This window comes from Hemicordylus capensis, chromosome 10 (assembly GCF_027244095.1).
Source record: "Hemicordylus capensis ecotype Gifberg chromosome 10, rHemCap1.1.pri, whole genome shotgun sequence".
Classification (NCBI taxonomy): domain Eukaryota; kingdom Metazoa; phylum Chordata; class Lepidosauria; order Squamata; family Cordylidae; genus Hemicordylus; species Hemicordylus capensis.
Window position 1 is genome coordinate 25,695,810 of NC_069666.1, and position 16,239 is coordinate 25,712,048.

At 47.0% G+C, this 16,239-nt stretch overlaps 1 protein-coding gene across 1 annotated transcript in view; it reads left to right on the top strand.

The window, feature by feature from the left end:
• Positions 1–1,707: 1,707 nt before the first annotated feature.
• The window catches only part of ENTREP2 (endosomal transmembrane epsin interactor 2), a 314,260-nt gene continuing 299,728 nt past the window's right edge, over positions 1,708–16,239 (top strand). Inside the window, exon 1 of the mRNA XM_053273181.1 lies at positions 1,708–1,726. The gene's annotated coding sequence lies outside the window, so the exon portion shown is untranslated. The remainder of the gene's footprint in view (positions 1,727–16,239) is intronic.

Genomic DNA, 16,239 nt, shown 5'->3' on the forward strand with positions numbered 1-16,239 from the left:
TTTCGTGCTCACATTGTAACCTATGTGGGCTGTTCTGGACTGAGCTGGCTGGGACAAAATGGACACAAATCCAGTGTGAATGTGGTGTGTGAGTACACATCCTTGTCCGCAAGGTAGGGGAGAGGGACCTGTGACCAAATGGACAATAATATAATATATGGAGAGCTGGTCTTGTGCTAGCAAGTATGGCTTGTCCCCTTAGCTAAGCAGGGTCTGCCCTGGTTGCTTATGAATGGGAGACTAGAAGTGTGAGCACTGCAAGATATTCCCCTTGGGATCGAGCCGCTCTGGGAAGAGCATCTAGGTTCCAATTTTCCTCCCTGGCAGGATCTCCAAGACAGACCTGCGAGAGACTCCTGTCTGTAACCATGGAGAAGCTGCTGCCAGTCTGTGTAGAGAATACTGAGCTAGATGGACAAATGGTCTGACTCAGTATATGGCAGCTTCCTATGTTCCTAACATGACATCCTGATTTTTAGAGAGAAGAGCTGGTCATGTGATAGCTAGCAAGTATGACTTATGCCCTTAGCTAAGCAGGGTCTGCCCTGGTTGCATATGAATGGGAGACTAGAAGTGTGAGCATTGGAAGAGATTCCCCTCAGGGGATGGAGCTGCTCTGGGAAGAGCAGAAGGTTCCAAGTTCCCTTCCTAGCAGCATCTCCAAGATAGGGCTGAGAGAGATTCCTGCCTGCAACCTTGGAGAAGCCACTGCCAGTCTGGGTAGACAATACTGAGCTAGATAGACCAATGGTCTGACTCGGTATATGGCAGCTCCCTATGTTCCTGTGAGGGCAGGGGAGGAAAGATGCTTTTAAAGTTGCAGAGGGCTTTTAATGGTTGCCTGGCAGAGAGAGCCCCTGTGCATAAGCAGGGAAACCCCAGTTAGAATGTTGGGAGTGAGCCAAGGAGGCAGCTTGCGGGGGGGGGGGGGGCACTGAGAGACCTCCCTGAGGCGTCAGGTTGGAGGGTGAAAGCTTGCTAACCGAGGAGAGGTTGCAGAGTCGTGCCCTAAAATGCAGGTGAGAAGTACAGTCGCTCTGCTGTAACCTGGATGCTGCTGACAGGTATTTATTTGGAAACTGACTTGTGTTTTTAAAACAGGTGTGCCTTGTTTATATCACACGCCTAGGTTAAGACAAGGTAGGAGGAACCCTGGGTAGCTTTTCCTCCTGCCTGGCCTCCACACAACCAAAAATTGGGAGCACACACAGCTCCCAAACCCGGGCAGAACACAGTTTTGGATGGTGTGAATGACCTGAAAGTGGCCTACGCTTGCATGGACTAGAGCCAACAGTGTCTAGAGAATCCAACCGTGCAGGACTGCAGCCAAAAGCCAGTTTACGAATCGCCATTGCAGCCCTGGTGCAACTCTGTGGGGCTCTGGGGAGGGTTGCATTTCCCAGCAGTCTGTGTGCACCTTTTAAGATGGCCCTGGGGCTCTGCTTCTCTTAAAAGGTCACCCCTGGCCAAGCACAGGGGAAAGAGCCGCTCTTGCAGAGGTCAGCACCATGGGAAATGGCTCTTGCATTGAGTTCGTGGGTTGGTTGGTTCGTTTTGCCCAAAGTGCTCCAGCTCAAAGACCTCTAAGGTGGTGTTCCCTTTTGCCTCCGAATGAGTGCTTTTTATTAGGGTCGCAGCTGTGTCAGCTAGCTGTTAAACAGTGCTGGAGTTGCGGTGAGCTGTTTTGGTTTTAGTCTCTTCTTAAAGTGTGCTGAAGTCCTGAAAGGTAAGCCTGGGTTTTGAATAAAATGCTTGCATCATTTTGGTTTTGTGGATATTTATGTATGTAGTTTTTGTCCATTTTTTTGATGACATTTGTTGAGTTTGTTTTGTGAGTTAGTGCAATGATTTTTTTTTTTAAGAGTGTATGTAGGATGTAACTTGTTTGGGAATATTCCCTTATTCAAGAATGAGTTTTTTGTCTGTTTACAATTTGTCTGCAGAGCTGCTATAAGGGTTTTGCTTAGCAGAAGGCAGCTTCAAGACAAGACATATATAAAAGAGACTAGAACAGTGTTTACTTGGCATGCGTGGCAAGTTATGTTTCTGCTGCTTTAGTAGGTCTTGACATATATCTGAGTAGTTTAAGAGCTATTTTGTGTTGTCCTTTTACACCTGGGTTTTGTTGTTGTTTTGCAGAGCTTCCCAAACGTGGGTCCCCTAGATGCTATGGGACTACAACTCCCATATTCCCCAGCTTACAATGCCCTTTATCCATTGTAGCTGGGGATAATGAGAGTTGTAGTCCCTGTTACATACAAATGTTCATGAATGTGCTATTGCTTCTGCATAAAGCAGTAAAGCTAAAGAAATAATGAGATCATAGTTGACATGAATTAAAAAGATGGAATGTTACATCATTCATGTCCACAATGCTATAATGTACAGGAAATAAAATGGAAAGCAGTGAAGTTTAGCAGAGAGAAAGTAAAGAACATATTTTTCTGGACAAAGAAGCAGATTGAAACTGAATTCTGGCTTGAGCCAAGTTCAGCTCACTGCAGCCCCTGTCAGAATTTGTGGTTCTGACTTGCAATCTGGCATATGCTCGATGGATAGAAGTAAGACTATGCCACTGACACCAAAACACTGAATATCGTGGTAAAACTGTGCACTCCTATGCAGAGCAAGAGAGGTTATGTGGGACAATCCATGCTTGGTCATGCCTGATTTTAACGACACCCATTCTGATTTCTGAAGCAAAGCTTAACCAGCAAGATTCACAAATGATTCCTGCCTTCTGGCAGATGCTAAGCTGTTCATTTATCTCCTCCTAAAGGTTGCAACTGAGTATTTATAGTAATCTTGATAGTTCTCCACCCATACAGCCACCAGGGAAGTGTGTGATCCTACATCAGGGCTCTGGTTTTCTGTCTGCATTTGCAAAAGGTCGAAACTCATCATTTGAAGCCTAAGGAACCAGGCAGAGAACGCCTGCCCCCATGTTTTTTCATCATTCTGAAAGAACAGGGTCCTTCCAGGCTTTCCCTGATCCGTTTTTAGTCTCGTCAAAAGATTGTAGCAGCCTTTGTATTACGGCTTTTTGGAGGTGGAATTTTGTACGCCTGACCTTTTCCCCATGTGCTGCTGTGGTCTCTAGGCAACTGCAAAGAACGCCTTCCCCAGGCATCTCTCGTGTGAGGAGTTGGTCAGGGAAGGAGATGATTGGGTGTCTGGGGGCTGAGAGAGCAGAGATGAGGTGGGGAGAGAAGAGCTAAGAACGGAAGAGCGCTGCTGGATCAGGCCAAAAGTCGGTCTCGGGACTTCACCACCACCACCACTGCCATCTATTGGGCTCTTAACTCTTAACCCAGGATGTGAGTGGTAGACCAACATCTGCAGGGGAGCCGAAGTTGTGTGTCACTGGTCTACCACATCCCACAGTGATCAGCTAGATACCTCTGGGGAGCCCACAACCGGGGTGTGACAGCAAATGCCCTCTCCCACTATGGCTGCCGACTGCCGCTGGCAAGGGAGGTCCCATATGGCTAGCATGGCAATAGCCAGGACTCAGCTTGCATTGTTGCACGTGTCATTGTACTGTTGCTGTTTGTTATGCATATCTGCAAGCTGCTTTTCATCAATGGCAAAAGTCATCAAAGCAGCTTATAGAGCAAAGAAAATGGAAAAATTACCAACACCGTCATCCCAATATTAAAGGAGGCAGGTGACTTTTGGACTCAAATATTCTGGGCTGGATGTGTTTTGGTTTGTGTTTGCAATTTGTTCCAGAATGCTTTCTGGGAGAAGCAGCAGCGGTTTGTCCTAATGAGCCAGGGAGTGCCTAACAAGGTACAGCTGTCTCTGGTTCCCAGCAGCCTGACGGCACCCATTTCTCCCATCCCAACCAGCTCTGCCCCTGCATTAACAAGAGCTGTGTTGCCCACAGGCTGGCCATTCACCAGGTAGAGCTATCCAGGCTCAAAGAGACCTGTGCTGCCTGCAGGCTGGCCATTTATCAGGTAGAGCTTGCAGGCTCAGGGAGAGCTACCTTGCCTGCAGGTTGGCCATTCATCAGGTAGAGCTTGCAGGCTCAGTGAGAGCTCCACTGCCTGCAGGCTGGCCATTCATCAGGTACAGCTGTGAGGGCTTGCACAGCTCTACTTGATGAATGGCCACCCTGCTGAGGCAGCATGGCTCTCATTAACACAGAGGTGGGACGCGATAGGATAAACAGGCACAGCCGGGCTGCTGGGAACCAGAGGCAGCTGTGCCTTGTCTGATGCCCCTTGGCTCATTGGGATGAGTCACTGCTGGGAGCAGGACACTAAATGTTGAGCCCCTGCCTCCTCACTGCATTGAAAACTCCCCCGTCCGCCTCCTTGCTGAGATCTGAAATGGCACCCTTGAACTGACCTGCTGAATGTCTAACCCCCTGCAGTCCAGTGAGTTGAGGAATTCTTCCCGTCACCCTCCTCCAATCCAAGGGTATCCCAGCCCTGGACTGAAGGCAGTGCCACCGCAATACACCCACTTCTTCCAAGTCCAAACCATGCAAGCAAGCTAAAGAAATAACGAGATCACGGTTGACATGCATTAAAAAGATGGAATGTTACATCATTCATGTCCGCAGTGCAATAATGTGCAGGAAATAAAATGGAAAGCAGTGAAGTTTAGCAGAGAGAAAGGGAAGAACATTTTTCTGGACAAAGAAGGGTGTTGGAAATGAATTCTGGCTTGAGCCAAGTTCAGCTCACTGTAGCCCCAGGGAAAGTTGGCTCACGTTGGCTCCCAGCTCCATCTGTGAACTGATCATGTGTGTAGCTGTAGCCGTGCACATATTTGTCTTTTTGTTTCTGAGAGAGTCATCAGGGTATGAAGTTAAGACCAGGGAGACCTGAGTTCAAATCTCTCGCTCAGGGCACTATCAGGCCCAGCTCTGGGATATGACGGCTCAGTTGATCTTTGGACCTTGGTTGGATCAGCATCTGCTTTCTAGTTCGTGGGACGCTTCACGACACACTTGTGAGATAGGTTAGGCTTGGAGTGCTACACTAGTTCTCAAACTAGTTCTTTAAAACTGTGAAAATAAACTAAGGCTTTCTCTTCTGCTCCCTATCCACAGAGTAAGAGAAATGGCTATCCATTAAAAGTTAGGAAGATTAGAGAGCCAGAGTGGAGTATTGGTTAGAGTGCTGGACCGGGGAGACCCGAGTTCAAATCCCCATTCAGCCATGAGACTAGCTGGGTGACTCTAGGCCAGTCACTTCTTTCTCAGCCTAGCCTACTTCACAGGGTTGTTGTGAAAGAGAAACTTAAGTATGTATTACATGATTCTGGGCTCCTTGGAGGAAGAGCGGGATATAATAACAACAACAACAACAACACACCAGATATAACTGTAGTCAAGAAGAAAGAAAAACAAGTTAAAATAATCGACATAGCAATACCAGGGGATAGCAGAATAGAAGAAAAAGAAATAGAAAAAATCACCAAATACAAAGATCTACAAATTGAAATTGAAAGGCTGTGGCAGAAGAAGACCAAAATAATCCCAGTGGTCATTGGCGCCCTGGGTGCAGTTCCAAAAGACCTTGAAGAGCACCTCAACACCAGAAGGGCCACAGAAATCACCACCAGCCAATTACAAAAAGCAGCTTTACTGGGAACAGCCTATATTCTGCGACGATATCTATAACCATTGACAATAAAATTCTGGCATCCCAGGTCCTTGGGAAGGACTCGATGTCTGGATAAAACAAACCAGTCAATAACACCTGTCTGACTGTGTAAACAAGAAATAATAATAATTATTATTATATAGTCTCATGTAGCTGATGTATCCATGGGGAGCGATCTAGCAGGCCTCCGCTCACCCAAGGTGCCAATATTTTATACAGGCTTCATTGTGCACACATTTAACCAGAAGCAGCCACAAGGGGGCAGCATGTAGCCACCGGACGCTCCTAAAAGAGTCCGTTCTGCTTATTAGAGACTCCGTTTTTTTCTTCATCTCCTCATAAAGAGTTCAGGATGCATCAGATTTTGTATGAAAGGTATGGACTGTGTGTCTGTTTAAAGGAAACATAATCTTCTCTCATTTTTCGGCACTGACTAATGTCCTCTTCCTATTAGCATCTGTCACATTCCTCCCTGTCAAAAGATTAAGCTCAACTGAAATTGCTTGCGAGGAAGAAATGGCTGTTCCAAGACTGATGCAGGCTGCCTCGAGAAAAGTGGTTATCCCTTATCAGTAGGCAGTGGGATGTATTGGTGCTATCAACCGATGTTGGGCCCAAACAGCTAATGAAACCTCCATGTTCAGAGGCAGAATACCGCTGAGTGCCAGTTGCTGCTGGGAAACAGCAGAGGAGGGTTCTGTCCCCTGCTCATGGGCTCCTGGAAGCATCTGCTTGGCCGCTGTTGGAAGCAGGGTGATAGACCTGATCCAATAGGTCTCTTGTGTCTTCTCTAGACTTTAGTGGGGAAAGCAGAGATTAGGGATTTGGGAGATGTCTTGAATTACACATCTATGGGAGCAACCCGGCAGGCAGGTGTTCTGTACAGACCCCCTTGGAATGCAGGGGGGTTGCACAAACAGTAGGGCTCCACGCCACAGGAATACATGTCAGTCACACCCCACCTTTGCAAAGGGGGGAAAGGGGAAGGCAACTACTGGCAGTTCTGATTTTAGCCATGGAAGAAGTTGGTGCTGCAGATGGCTGGTAGCAGAACCTGCTGCAAGTGTGTGTGAGGGGGAGACCCTCTGCTGTGTGTGAGAGAGAGAGGGGGGGGGGTGGATGACTGGAGCTGTTGGTAGGGGTCCTGTTTTTCTCCCACCTTTACCTTGTATAACTGTCAATGATCCTACTGTGCTCCCTCCTCACTTATGCTGGAGACTTCTTGGTGGATTATACCCAAACAGAAAATCCTGACTAGTTTATTTTGTGTTATTTTTGAAACCCTCTTCTCTCCTGCCAGAAGGCCGCTTGAGGTAGATTCCAAATAAAAATTAAAACCAATGAAATTAGTGCAAAAAGGAGACGATCAGTTATATCACAGTGTCCTGGGAAAGCCATTTGTTTCACTACTTCCCAAGTGGCAAGAAGTTTCAGGCCTGCAGTTTGACTTCAGGATCCTAGTGAGGAGAGAGTATGGGAAATGTGAATTTTATTTTTTAAGCACCTGCTTCTTTACCAATACAAGCAAGTTGAGCAGGGGAAACAAGGCAGTAGGCATTGCTGATTCCTACAGCACTGTAATCCCCAAGAAGCAACTGCAACCCACCTCTCAAGGTGGCTTCTTGCCAGTAACAACAATGGTAGTCACCAAAGAAGAGCTGGTATGCAGAGCGTTGTAGGGAACAGCAGGTCCAGGGGAGGTGTGTGTTTGCAGAGGGAGAGGCCCTGCGCTTTCTGCTTTCAGAATGCTTAAATCTTTGTAAAAGGGGTGCTCATGATCCAGCACAGAGTGGGTTAAATGCACCCGTATGCACTTTGTGGGGTTGCCTCTAAGCAACAACGGTCCCTGTGCTGCTTTTGATATTGGGATCAGAGGAGCACCTCGGTAATTTTGGAGCCTGGACCTAAAGGCCTTCTGAAGCCCCCCTGCTGCAAGTTAAGCATCATTTTTTATCACATACGTTCTTGAGGGCACAAACCACACCACCCAGGACAGACTATAGAGGATTTGGGGGCTCCCAGGGGGTGTGGAGAGGCCCTGGATTTGGACCTCGAAGAGCATCTCTGACTGGGATATAAAAAAGCTTGTAAAGCAAATAGGACCTAAGAGTTAGTAAAGTAAGTGAAGTGTGCCATCAAGTTGATTTTGACTCCTGGCGCCCACAGAGCCCTGTGATTTTTTGTAGAATACAGGAGGAGTTTACCATTGCCTCCTCCCATGCAGTATGAGATGATGCCTTTCAGCAACTTCCTAGATCACTGCTGCCCGGTAGTAACTAAGGGTTAAAATAACTAAGGGTTACTTCAGGAAGGGTTTTGGGATTTTCTCTCCGTTCCACTGTGTTGTAGGTGCCACTTCTCATTCAGCCATGTAATGCTGAAAAATCCTGAATGGTCTCCTTTCTCCAAAAGGCTGCATCGGCTGCCTACAAAGAGAACGGTTTCAAAGAAACCCTTGCTTCCTTCAACAAAACCAGATGGCACGCAATCAATCAGGTGGGGACCCCACTGCTCCCCATGTCTAGTCAAGGTCAAGGGGGGGTGGCATTCCTGTTTTTCATGCCCCTTCACACTTAAACAGTTTCTTGGAGGCACAGGACTTTATATCCTGTTTTCATCCGATCCAGCCATCAATAGAGTTCCTCTGGTTTACTACTCACTGGGTGAAAAATGAACCATGGAATTTCATGCAAGTTGAGAAGTGGGTAGGGTTTTCTGTCTCCTCCTGTTAGTTAAGGAGGCCCTTACTTGGTGCTGCTGGTTCCAGGTTTTAGAATCCGAACTCTAAAATGCTATGATTCTATCCTGTAAGGCGGGGATTATCAAACTTGGGTCTCCAGATTTTTTTTTTAAAAAAACCATTTTATATCCTGCTCTTCCTCCAAGGAGCCCAGAGCACTGTACTACATACTTGAGTTTCTCCTCACAAAAACCCTGTGAAGTAGGTTAGGCTGAGAGTTAAGTGACTGGCCCAGAGTCACCCAGCAAGTCTCATGGCTGAAGGGGGACTTGAACTCAGGTCTCCCCGATGGGCCATTCTGGCTGGGGATGATGGGAGTTGTAGTCCAGCAGCATCTGGAGACCCAAGTTCCAGAACCCCTGCTATAAGTTAGATTAATAGCATTATTACCCCCATTCATATTGCAGAGGGATGGAGCTGTAAATGCGGGGGGCGGGGGTTAAATGGCTGTAGGGTTGCCACTGCTGCTCAGGGGCTGCTAGCCTTTCCCCCTCGCCCACACACTGGGTGCTTCGCTCGCCACGGTCCAATATCCTGCAGCCCAATTGCACTGAGACCTACAGGTGGGCTTGGTGACATGATCAGGCCCTGCTGGTGCACTGGTGCTGCTGCAAGCCACTGGTCAGCCAGTGGCAACTAAGAAGGATGTAGACAGGCACCACCTGGGGGCAAAGGTGGCTGGTTGGCTGATGGGTCAGCAGCCAAGAAGACAGGCAGGCAGGGCAGGGCTTCCCTCCTTAAACCTTGTCCAAGGGCTGCTTGCTTGCTTTTATTTAAATTTAGCATATTTCTATACCACACACATCTCTGGACAGCTTACAGTAAAACAGCACAAATTAAAACATAATTAAAAAATTAAAATGATGATTAGTTCTTTTCCAAAGCCTTGGGGCTTCCAGCCTTGCTGTGCCTCTGCTTATCATTAGCTTTGAAATGAAGCATTTTTTTTGTACTCTCTGCTCCTCGGCCAGAGGGTCTCTGTTGTAACACAGGAGCAGTTGCATTGGATTATGGGTTTAGCTGGTCATGAACCCTCTTAAAGGCAAGTAGGGTGGGTGTGGCTGTCCACTTTGGGCCTTTCCTACCACCCGACTAGCCACCAGGAAGGTGTGACTGAATTGCACCCTGACTGGGTCCTGCTTCTTTGAAACGAAGTGCTAATCAACCCATCTTGCCTTTCAAAAGCTATAGCTCTCGGCCTCTTCGCGGTCTACACAGGGCCAGATTAAGCTAGTGCGGGGCCTGCAGCATATGTTATAAAGGGGCCCTAAATTTTTTAAAATGCACATAAATATTAAAACATACGTTATTTACTTGCATGGTAAAATAATTCAATATTTTCATTTGCTGTATTTTGGAGTATGGGAGACAAAGCCACAAATTCATACTTACTACTACTACAGTGAACATTTATATACCGTTTTTCAATCAAAATTCTCAAAGTGATTTACATAGAAAAATAAAGAGTGGAGAGAGGATTCTCTGTCTCCAAAGGGCTCACACGCTAAAAAGAAAAATGTGGCAGGCACCAGCAACAGCCACTGGACAAATGCTGTGCTGGGCCTTCTCTTAAAAGGCACATTTAGCAGAACAGGGATATTTTATCTAACATGCACCAAATAAAACAGGTAAAGTTTTAACTTTAATTCTCAGTTGGAAGCTGGGTGTGTGGGGCGGCACCCTCGAAAACATGGGGCCCGTAGCAAATGCGACATTTGCTACTATGTTAATCTGCCATAGAGGCGACCTCCTTTCATATTGTACTGAAGCCCCTACAGAGTGTTATCGTGTTTTTAATGGGGAAGGATGGACATATCCACGCTGCCCACAAGAAATGAAAGAGCTCCAAGGTCTGTGAGGGGGCCACAGTAAGTTGAAAATATAGCTAATGCCAAAGGACTTGATCAATGCAAAGGACTTGATCAATGTTCTTTGGTTGAGAGAAATTCCCGAGGGCTCTCAGTCACACGTTGAGGGCAGGCTGTGCAGATCCTTCCGTGTTATTACCACGGATGTTTCCACCTTGCCAGAAGGGATTTTGCATATTCAAGACGTATCTCTGCAAGTGTGTATGTGTGTGTGTGTCTTCCAAGCCGCTTTCCGAATGTTACGAAGTCACGCTGGGTGTGCTTCCCTCTCCTACTCTGCTGTTTTTGCACTATTGCTCTTTTATTATCATGTGGCCTCCTTCATTCTACGTACAGTTAGCCTTATTGGGTCATAAGTCACTACACTGGTTCAGTGGGATGTGTTTTTGCGGTGTTTGCCAATTCTAGCACCTGTTTCTTTTTTCCAGCCCACTTATCCATCATTGTGAAAATTGCATAATGATTTAGGGAAGCGAGTCATCGACTTTTGTTGCATGCCTAGAAAAATATAGACCTTGCTTTCCTTCGTGACTGATTTGTGTTCACACCCCTTCTGTGAGCAGCCATTCGTGGTGTTGAAGCAAGACTTGAGTCACATTCCAGCAGAAATCCACGGTTCGGTCCGAGCGTGGGTTCCCTCTTCTGGTGGGGGAAGAAAGCTAAGGAAGGCATTTGCCTTTCATGTCTGATCCCTTTTAACAGGTTCAGAGCCTTTAGCAAGTATAAGCTCTGTTCGCTGCTGTTGAGAATATTTGTAATGCAATTTATTTCATGGATATATATTGGTGCTAATATGAAAAGCCCTTCTCCCGTGAAATGTAAGACCATATTCAATGCAAGCTGTCTCTCTTGCATATAATGTGATAATCTGATGGACTAATAGGTTGCTGGTTGTGTAGCACAGGAAGTTGTGTTGTACTGATTTTGGAATGAGAAAAACAACTTCTCAAACACTCTCAAACTAGTCTCCATGAAATTATGGATAAGTAATTTATTTTCTTTAAGGCTGTTACCTGATTATGTAAACCTTAAGCAGATTAATTAGATTTGACTTGATGCGCCATTTTTGCTTTTAGATGATGCATGCCCATGTGGCAGCAGGAAGCACATTTGGCCGCTGTTCCTGGGGATGATGGGAGCTGTAGTACATCATCTGGGAACCTGTACTTGGGAATTACAGCTCCAGAAGATGCATTGGTGTCCATCCAGGGTGATGAATCAATGGCCCTAGCATGAATATTCTTGTTACAATTCACAAACCCAGTGAGATAGATATTGTTGAGGAGCATCTGGTGGTGGTTTTTAATCTGGCAGATTGGTAGAGATGAGAGAAGGCTGCTGCCTACGTTCAGCCTTCCTTGCCATTAGCATTACTTTCTCCATCTCGGAGTGCACCATTAGGAAGGGCCTTAATTAAGCAAACGGCTCAATGATTCATGGAAATGCCGCATAATAGTTCAGTCTGCCTGTAGCGCCTGTCTTGAAATTCCAAAGCCACAATGTGGTAGTGTAAATAAATGGAGAATGCCACCGTCCTTGTCCTCATCACACGCACACTCGGTCTTTGCCATCTCAACATTTACAAAAGCTATGCATTATTTAGCATACCAAGAACAGGACAAACAAAAATGTGATCAAAGCCATTCTGGAAAGTAGTGTCACATTCTCGGTTTCTGAAACCAGTGCTGATTAGCATTCCCCTTTTGTATCAAAAAGCAATTATTTTAATGTTCTGCACATTATTTACCCATGAGTGAGAAGAATATATTGATATTGTGGGGTTTTTTAATTGTAATTTTTTTCTTCTCTACATCTAATTATTTATGTCTATGATGACCCTGGCCACATAATTTTTGCAGAAATATTGCATGTGGGAAGGCCACATTTCATATTGCACAAATGAGAAGAGATCACTGTCTTTCTGCACTCAGAGTCCCAAGTATCTGCGTGTGATGGCAGAGATTTCTCCTGCACCCAAATTTCTACATGGCACCATTTTCCCTGAGCAGACATTGCTCCTCCTGATAGCACTTTCAGAGAGCTAGATAACATTTACGTTCAATATCCATCCAGACTGGTGTCAATGAGATCAGTGGCGCGGGGAAGAGTGCCTATGCCTGTCTATTATCTCTGAGCAATTGGTGGTGATCCATCTCTAGGTATGCCCCAAGGCAGGGCCAGCCTCAGGTCTGGGGGTTGGGGCCTCAGCAAGCACCTCCCAGTGTGTCCTCTCTTATCGATGCAGGCGCTCCCGATGTAGGTCATGAGGGCAGGCAAGTGCTGTAGGGACCTTGGCTGCCTGAAGGCTGCAGGCTGAAGTCACAAAGTCTGGTACAGAAGAGCGGCCATAATGGCCTCCCCACGTGACAAGCTGCCCAGACCAGGCAAGGGAGCAGATTTGGGAGCCAATCAGTGAGGCCTGATGAGAACTAGCTCAGGGGGATTATGGGTGATGGTGTGGATGACCTGGCCGTTCCCTCCTCTGACCAATGGCCAAGGGAGTGAGTGTGTGTGTGTGTGTGTGTGTGTGTGTGTGTGTGTGTGTGTGTGTGATATCTGCATTTCCTTTGATCTGGAGAGGTGTGTAAAAGTCAATAGAGTTGGAAGGGATGGTTAGCTGGCCCAATACAGCAGCAGCACATTGATGTGGGGAAGAGCAGGCCAGTACAATTGGGTGAAAAGGAGGAGCGGAGAAGCACCTCTGGCCTTGAAAGCACCTTTAAATTGGTTCCTGACGGCAGTGCTGGGAGCATATGCAAGCTGCACAATGGCCTAGGGGAGCTGCATTCCAGCGAGATAATGGGCAGGGATTATCTTTGATCAGCCAGCCTGTGCTTGCAAAAGGAAAGTCAAGGCTGGGAAGGTTGGAGGCATGCTGAGGAAAGGGCTATGGGGGCATGGAAGCGGAGGAGCTGCTAATAAATATAAAGACTGAACTTGATGGTGTGTGCATGCGTGTGTGTGTGTGCGCGCGCTCTCTCTCTCTCTCTCACTCTCTTTTCCAGTTATTCTCCTTATCTACAGTCATCCCTTGTCTACCATGAGGGTTTCATTCCAGCAGAACCTCGCCATTGGCGAGCAATTGAAATCAATGGGAAACGGGGTTAGGGGAGCTATGGTCACAAAAAGGCCGAAAAGTCAAAGGAAAAATACAAATAACCCAGAATCCCTTAAAATTACCAAGAATAAGCAAGAGGAGTGAGCAAATTGAACCTCTGGAACATTTGGAACCCTGCCCCCCCAATCGCTCAGAGGCACTTTTGAACCCCCCAAAAACACTCAAAATCATCTTAAATTGCAAGCAGTTGGCAGGGTCAGCAAAAGAAATGAGTGGATGGAACCTCTGAATGCCCCAAAATTGGGGGGGGGGATATCACTTAAAAAACCCAAAAACAACCCTCACTAAACCGTGGATACTCAGGTTACGGTTAGCGAGATCGGTCACAACTTCCCAGTCATGAATACTCAAAACTGATTGGGAAAACCGCAGTTGGCAAGGGATGAACTGTACCCTTGTTTTGGAGTAGAGTGCCTTGTGAACAGTCTGATGGATGCAGCCTCATGCAGCATAGTCCACACATTTAGCTCACTTGTCAAGGCCTGGTTTACATGTGATCGCAGGTAGCTGAATGAGTGAACAGCCTCTGTGGAAAAGCATTTTGTGGAGTGAGGAGATTTCTGTATTTGTAGGGCTAGACATGTGACACAAGGGTCCTCAGACTCGGGCCCCCACATGTTGGTCTAGAACTTCCATCCTCCCCAGCCACAAGGGAGGTTGTAGCCCAGCAACATCTGGGAAGCTAAGTTGGAGGACTTCTGATGTGATGGGAGCTCTCACCGCATGCTAAAGTCATCATCCAGTGTGGTTTATTATGACTGGGTCAAGGGTTCCCAACCTTGGGGGCCCCAGATGTGGTTGGACTACAACTCCTGTCATTCCCAACCACAAAAGCCAGTGGCCATTGTGGCTGTTGTGACTGGGGATGATAGGAGTTGTAGTCCAGCCACATCTGGGGGCCCAAGGTTGAGAGCATCTGGACTAGATAGTTTGACTTAGACCTGGGTTCAAGCCTTTGCTCAGCCCCAAAGTTTAATGGATAACCTTGGGCTGGTTCCCTATCTCTGCCTTACCTAACTCATGGGGTGATGGTGAGGATTAAAAGGAGTGGGGAGCAGCAGAAGGAGAGGGAGCACCAGGTATCTCGGCTTCCTTGGAGGCAGACTAAACAAATAAAAGGACATCAAGCCTAAATCTAGAGAAACCACATGGTGTGTGACTGGTCCTTCCTATGACTATGAATATTTCTAAACCGCTTTCTAATCAATGTTCTCAAAGCAATTGCACAGGGGCAGGGGGTGGGGATTAAAGACGGTTCCCTGGCCCAAAAGTGTTCACGATCTAAAAAGAAACCAAAGGGAGATACCAGCAACAGCAGCTGGAGGGGTGCCGTGCTGTGGCTGGACAGGGCCGGCTTCTCTCCCTTCTAAGTCCAAGAGAATCAGCACTTGAAAGGGTGCCTCTGCTCGCTTAGCTGGGGTTTCACTGAAACAGAGCCAGACTTGGCCTCGGCCAGGCTTTCAAGTGGAGCTTAATAAAAAGAGATATTTTTAGATCCGTTTTCTACGGAATCCAAGACCGTAGACCTATGCTTCAATAACGTTCGGAGATTTAATTAGAATCCACCTTTTTAGAGGAGTAACTATCCACAAATGCTCTTTATTATTTATAAGGAGATTGCTGTAGCATTTCAGCTCCGCTGCCAACACTCTTCAAGAGGACCGCGCAGCCTTCCTGCAGCAGGTTGACGACTCAGCTGGCCTCTTGCTGGGCTCCCAAGGCTGTGGTGTGCCAAGTGAGCGTCCTGGGAAGCTTTTCAGGTTAGAGCCCCCCATGCTTTCTGCCTCTTCAGGGGACGAAGCTCTGGCAGTTGCCTGTCGTGTTGAGCGTAGCGACAGAGGCCTGTTTCAGAGGCTGCCTGTGTCGAGGCATCTTTGCTGCTGCAATGCAGAGAGCTGTCCGGGTTCTGCAGCTCCTCGCTGACGCTTCTCACCTTGCTGCAGGGCTGGCCTGTCGCTGGGCACACTGAAGCAGTCGCCTAGGGCACCAAGCTGGGGGGGGAGTGCCACTGCACCCACTAGCCACCTGCCTTCATCCCTGGCAGCACCGTGGGCTTGTCAGTAAGGCAAGGCTGTCTACTTTCTCCGTATTTATTCAACTTATATGCTGAGCGTATACTGAGAGAAGCTGGATGGGAAGAAGATGAGCCGGGTTTTAAATTTGGAGCAAGAAACATCAGTAACCTGCACTATGCTGATGACCCTACTCTGAGAATGCGGATGATCTGCAAGCTCTAGTAATGGAAGTCAAGGAGCACAGTGAAAACATGGGACTACAACTAAATGTAAAGAAGACTAGACTAATGACAATGGGTATGGCAACCAGCCTCAGAATTGATAATGAAGACATTGAAGTGATGGATAGCTTCTGCCTTTTAGGATTGACCATCAACAGTAAAGGAACCAGCAGTCAAGAAATATGCCGGCGCAGACTAGCACTGGGTAGGGTTGCAATTAAGGCCTTGGAAAGGATATTTAGATGCCATGACGTGTCTATACCTATGAAGATTAGAATTGTTCAGACCATGATTTTCCTCGTGACACTCTATGGATGCGAAAGCTGGACCTTGAAGAAACAAGATAGAAAAGGTATTGACACTTCTGAGCTTTGGTGCTGGAGAAGACTTTTGAGGATACCATGGACAGCTAGGAAAACAAGCAAAACCCAGCTCCCTTAAGAAGTCCATAATGCTGGGGAAAGAGGAAGGAAAGAGAAGAAGACGACCAGCAGCAAGATGGATGGACTCGATTACAACAGCAATGAATGCACCACTGAGGGACCTTAAAGGCCAAGTTGAAGTTATCATCCTGCAAAGAATCTATCTATGTGGGTCGCTAAGAGTCAACATTGACTTGATGGTACTTAATCAATCAATGAATCAATCACCAGCCA